Source organism: Mustelus asterias, chromosome 7 (genome assembly GCF_964213995.1).
Source record: "Mustelus asterias chromosome 7, sMusAst1.hap1.1, whole genome shotgun sequence".
NCBI classification, from domain to species: Eukaryota; Metazoa; Chordata; class Chondrichthyes; order Carcharhiniformes; family Triakidae; genus Mustelus; species Mustelus asterias.
The window spans coordinates 14,875,314-14,881,771 of NC_135807.1; positions in this window are offsets into that span (position 1 = coordinate 14,875,314).

A 6,458-nucleotide genomic window follows, 5' to 3' on the forward strand; every position below is an offset into this window, starting at 1 on the left:
TTCTCGGCTCACCCGCGATTTTACCAGCTCACTCCCCCCTTCGATGGGCAGGGCGAACCGATATAATTTCGCCCGATGTATTTTTTTTTAAACGAGCCCAGCTGTACAGCAAAGCTTTCACTCTTTTGACATGTGCCAGATACTGCCTGAAATCTCACCCTTCCCTGATCGGAAATCCGCACCCTCCAATTTTCCCCCGGCCACTTTGATAAGAAGCATTCTGTCATCCTTCTGCACAGTGGCAGCCACAGCAGTGATGGCCAATTGAATCAGAAAGTGGGCCCGTTCCCTGGCGTGTCACCTCAGTTCCTGCTCCCCACCCACTAATTGGGTGACAGACCCATCACTAGGGTCATTAAGACCCTGTTCCTGTGAAAATTGCTCCTCAAGACAGAGGTGGGATTGCGACTCAGGCGATTCCCACCTCTGCTGGGAAAATACGGCCCTTGCGTGTGACAGACATTTTCTCCCTCACATAACAGGCATTGCACTTTCATGCATGTCTATTTGGAAATATTGGGGGCGATTCTCCCAAAAGTGCTGAATTGGCGGGAAAACTGTTCTAAATCCTGACTGTTCTGACAATTCAGCTTCTCACCTGAATCTCCGCACTCTGAGCACTGAAGAGGTCCCAGTCGTGAATCTCATTAAATACCCAGGGGGTAGGGCCTATTCGTGCCGGGGTTTGATAGTTCTGGACCTCCGCGCATGCGCAGTGGCCCCAAACTGTCAATCTCCCATTTTCTGGCCAGCTCGATCGCTGGCCAGCCCGGGACCACCATAGTGCTGCCCCTCCAGCCCCCCCACAGCCCGATCGCAGCCCCTCAACAATTCCCAGGCCAGCCCTGACGCCTCCCCCCCCCCCCCCCACCTCCCACCGGCCTGGAGCGCCCCGATGTCCAGACCCCACCCCCCAGCAGTGGCAATTCCCAAGCAGTGGCAATCCCCCCACCCCCCTCACCCCGACAGCCCCCCCCCCCTCACCCCGACAGCCCCCCCCCCCCCCCCCCGGGGCCAGACCCCCCCAGAGGCCCCCCCCCCCCACCCCGGCTGACCACCCCTCCCCAACCCACCCCAATTGCTGCCCTCCATCCCAGACCAATCCCAATGCAGAGTGGCAGCAGGACTCCCTCACCCCCACCAATCGCACCTAGGCCCCGCCAACAATAGGCCCCGCCTCCTTGGCACTGCCCAATGCCCAATGGGTAGTGCCAAGGTGCCCCCTAGGTATGGGCACTTTGCCCCTTGGGCAGTGTCAGGGGGCACAGGCTGGCGCTGCCAGGTTGCCCATGCCCAGGGGGCACCACCACCCCTGCCGCCCGACCTCCTGGGGTGCCCCGGTTGCCCCCCCCCCTCATTCCGGCGGGGTCTCCCGCTAGTTCCCCGAATGTGGGGAGCTAGTCTGAACCCCGCTGGAATTAAGTACTCCTGGCGGGGTGGGAGATACTATTGGGACCTGAAAGTTCCTGATAATGAACTAATATACACATTTAAAATAGATTAAAAACAGATTTAAATGACCTACCTGCCTTCCCGCGCGGTCTGGCCAGCGACTGTTCGCCGGTTCTGGGAGATGCGCATGCGTTCCTGGCACACGCGCAAATCCCCGTTCAAGGCCGCAGACGCGCGTCTCCCACCGCGACCCACCAGAAAAGTTGTGGGCCGCAATGGGAGAATCACGGCCATTATGTCTCAAGGAGAAAGAATAAATGGAGGTCTGGATTGGGTGGGAAGAGGAGGAGTGGAAGTAGACTGGTGTGGAGTATAACTAGTCCAGTTAGGCTGAATGGCCTATTTCTGGTGCTGTAGTTTTTCAGTAATTCTATATAGTTGTTCAACTTTAGTATTAGAATATTGAAAACATTTCCCTAGCAATTAGCATAGATGGCATCTTACAATATTGCAACAAGAGATAATTAGCAGGCTCACTGGCACTAGAATCAGTGCAGAAGGAGACCATTCGGCCCATCGAGTCTGTACCGACCACGATCCCACCCAGACCCTATCCCCATAACCCCATGCATTTATCCTAACTAGTCCTCCTGACACAAGGGAACAATTTAGCATGGCCAATCCACCTAACCCGCACATCTTTGGAGTGTGGGAGGAAACCGGAGCACCCGGCGGAAACCCATGCAGACACGGGAGAATGTGCAGACTCCTCACAGACAGTGACCCAAGCCGGAAATCGAACCCGGATCCCTGGCGCTGTGCGGCAGCAGTGCTAACCACTGTGCCGCCCCAAGGATACGATAACCAACTCTGAGCGGATGCAGTCCAAGAGTGCTTTGCTACATTAACTCCTATCTCCAATGGCCCAGACTGTACACCACTGATAACAGTTGACAACACATACATCCTCTGTACAAATTGCCTTCCTGCACCAATTGGAAAACTAACAAGACCGTTCATTATCTGATTAGATGATTCTCAACTGTCTTTTTCTCCCACCTCTGATATTTTTATAGCTACTAAACAAAAGTGCTCACAGAAAATTTAGAAATGAGAAGTGAGTCCAAAATTAAAAGCTTTTTAAAAAATGAATCAGTCTTTGTCTTGTCTGTGAGGACAAATGCGGGTAATTGGGATTAGCTTACGGGTTTAAAAAAAAAAGGGTGGCAGGGACAAGTTGGGCCAAAGGGCCTGTTTCCATGCTGTAAACCTCTATGACTCTATTGTGGCTGTTAAGTTGGGTGATTCTGGTAGCGCTGACTTCGGCAGATGAACAGTTGGACTCGAGATTCTTGGTTCCGCAGGTCGGCTGAAAGATGGTGTCCTGCTTCCTTTTCAACTGTGGCTTTGCTGCCCTGATCTGCTTCCAGCAATCAGAAAGAAAGACTGATGTTACCTGCAAACAGCAGGGGTGTCCATAGAGTTATAGAATCCCTACTGTGCAGAAGGAGGCCATTCCCAGCTTGGGTCACTGTGCGGAGTTTGCATGTTCTCCCCGTGTCTGCGTGGGTTTCCTCCGGGTGCTCCGGTTTCCTCCCACAGCTCAAAGAGGTGCACGTTTGATGAATTGGCCCTGCTAAATTACCCCTTAATGTCTACAGATGTGTAGGTCATATGGATTAGCCATGCTAAGTGCATGGGGTTATGGGGATAGGAAGGGAGGGAGTGGAGCTGGCTAAGATGCTCTTTTGGAGAATTGATGCAGACTTGATGGGCCAAATGACCAGCACTGCACCGTAGGGATTCTCTGAGTCTATGACGCTTCTTCAGAGATAATTAACTTTGAATATTAATTTTACTATTAATTAAGACTATTAATTTTGTCCTAAATTATTACTTCTGAAAGATTCCCTACCATTGAGGTTAACCTGACTGTCCTGATGTTGCTGGGCTTATTTTTATACCATTTTTTCCACAAGGCTGTAATATTTGCAATTCTCCAGTCCTAGAACATAGAACATAGAACAGTACAGCACAGAACTGGCCCTTCGGCCCACGATGTTGTGCCGAGCTTTATCTGAAACCAAGATCAAGCTATCCCACTCCCTATCATCCTGGTGTGCTCCATGTGCCTATCCAATAACCGCTTAAATGTTCCTAAAGTGTCTGACTCCACTATCACTGCAGGCAGTCCATTCCACACCCCAACCACTCTCTGCGTAAAGAACCTACCTCTGACATCCTTCCTATATCTCCCACCACGAACCCTATAGTTATGCCCCCTTGTAATAGCTCCATCCACCCGAGGAAATAGTCTTTGAACATTCACTCTATCTATCCCCTTCATCATTTTATAAACCTCTATTAAGTCTCCCCTCAGCCTCCTCCGCTCCAGAGAGAACAGCCCTAGCTCCCTCAACCTTTCCTCATAAGACCTACCCTCCAAACCAGGCAGCATCCTGGTAAATCTCCTCTGCACTCTTTCCAGCGCTTCCACATCCTTCTTATAGTGAGGTGACCAGAACTGCACACAATATTCCAAATGCGGTCTCACCAAGGTCCTGTACAGTTGCAGCATAACCCCACGGCTCTTAAACTCCAACCCCCTGTTAATAAAAGCTAACACACTATAGGCCTTCTTCGGCCTTTTGGCTAAGATCAAGTGTAGTATGGTCGGCAGCCCATGGTCGGCCGCACTTGGTTGAGGTCATTAGGTTACGCTGAGGCTTCATATGTTTCATATGAAGCAATTTTTAAAAGCGGCATCTCAGCCTTTTGGCTAAGATGCAAATGAGCTCAAGTCTTGGAGGAGGAACCTCCCCCTTCTCCAATCAGCTTGGCTCATGTAGATCAGGCCCAGGACAGGGTGGTTTGGTCGCTCGCCCTGTCTTGTCAGCCTGGATCTGAGATCTCTCAACTTGTTGAGACTCTGAATTGGATTTGATTTGATTGAATTGGAAAAGTATAAAAAAAAATAGGCCATCTTCACAGCTCTATCTACTTGAGTGGCAACCTTTAGAGATCTGTGGATATGGACCCCAAGATCTCTCTGTTCCTCCACAGTCTTCAGAACCCTACCTTTGACCCTGTAATCCACATTTAAATTAGTCCTACCAAAATGAATCACCTCACATTTATCAGTCCTCTGGCACTATCCCTGAGTCTAAGAAAGATTGGAAAATTATCCATAGAATTCCTATAGTGCAGAAAGAGGCCATTTGGCCCATCAAGTCTGCACTGACTCTCCAAAAGTGCATTCTACCTAAGGCCCATTCCCGCAACCCTGCATGGCCAATGCACCTAACCAGCACATCTTTTGGACTGTGCGAGGAAACCGGAGAAAACCCACTCAAGGCACGGAGAGAACATGCAGACTCCACACAGTGACCCGAGCTGGGAATCGAACCCAGGTCCCTGGCGCTGTGAGACAGCAGTGCTAACCACTGTGCTATCGTGCCGCCCCAAATCCACTCTCACTTTGCTCAGTAGCCCTGGATGCAGCTCTTGAGCTTAGATCTCACATGGTCCAGGGGAGGTGGCGATTTCAAGCACAGCCAGCCTTTTTAATACCTCACCTTTAAACCCATCAAATATTCCTTATGACTCAGTAAAGACAGATGCAAAGTATTAATTTAGTATCTGAGACTTGCCCCTCCCCCCGCAGCTGCAAATCTCCTGTTTCCTGTTCTGTAGATTCGATGGGAGTAATTTAATCAGACAAGAAAACCCACAAGATTTGTCTGAACTCCACAATTTTACATCCTGTTTTACATTTAGTGGAGAGTAATGTGGGGGATAAAGTCAGAGTGGCACCCAAACATCCCATATTAAAAATAAAATTACCACCAATGCTGGAAAGCCAAAAATGTAAAATTATAATGAACGACAAAAGGTCATTGATTGGAAACATTGGGCCTGATTTTACCATCAAGTTGCCCCCGTTTTTGGGTGCGAAAAATTGGTAAAATGGGGCATGAGGTGAGTAGCGCGATCCGCGCCCGCCTCCGCGCTGGCTCCCCCTTTACCAAAGCCCAAAAATAGCCGCGATCAGGACCGCGCCCAAAACGGGCGAGCCGGCCATTTAAATGCATTTGCATGCATTTAAATTGACTAAATGGGCTGCATGGCCAACCTTACCGGCACTTCCCCCTTTACCACCCCATCCAGATTTGGTGCAAAACAGACATGCTCCACAAAACCCCACGTCGGACGCTCCAGTTAGTGAGGAGGTAGGTGCCGAGCGTCCGATGGCTCTCTGCTTGAGATCAGTGGGGGAGGAGGGGCCCGCGATCAGTCTGGGTGGCGGGGGGATGGGGGATAAGGGGGTCAGTACTGTTGTGGGGCTGAGGCAATGTCTGTATGGGTCGGGGGGAGGCATTATCCGGCCCGGGAGCGATGTGGCACGGGAGCCGCATTCTATCATTTTGTTTCTGCGCATGCGCGGTGGAGGCGCCGATCGGCGCTGCAGGGTTTTGGGCGCGTTAAGCCCCGCCCACAGGGTTCTGCAGCGCGATTCGGAATCGGTGATATTTGTTCAGGCAGAGTGAGTATGGGGGACGCCTCAGAACGGGTCTGAAAGTAGGATCTGAAACACTCCCAGGTTCAAATCCACCCGTGCTGGGTGGAATCAAAATGGTAAACCAAGGCCCAATAACTTTGTTTCTCTCTCCACAGATGCTGCCGGCCTTGCTGAGCATTTCCAGCAATTTTCTGATTTTAATTAAACACTTTCCTTTCCCAAATGTTCAATTAGGTGAAAAGTTGTCCTTGACCTTCCCCCTCTCTCCAGCAATGGCGCTGCAGGCTGCAGTGTGCTCCTCCCAACAGCAGATGGCGCACAGCTGTTATAATCACTTAATCCTCCGCACCGACAGGTGGCGCCCGTCTGGGAGCAGCCGGGGTTGTTGGTCCTCCCGGCGACAGGTGGCGCTCTCGGTTCGCCCGGCGAGAGGGGGCGCTCTGCTGGTCTTCCAGGCGAGAGGCTGTGTTGGTCCTCCCGGCGAAAGGGGGCGCGCTATCGGTCGTCCCGGCAAGGGAGGCGATGGCTGTCGCTCTTCCCGGCGAGA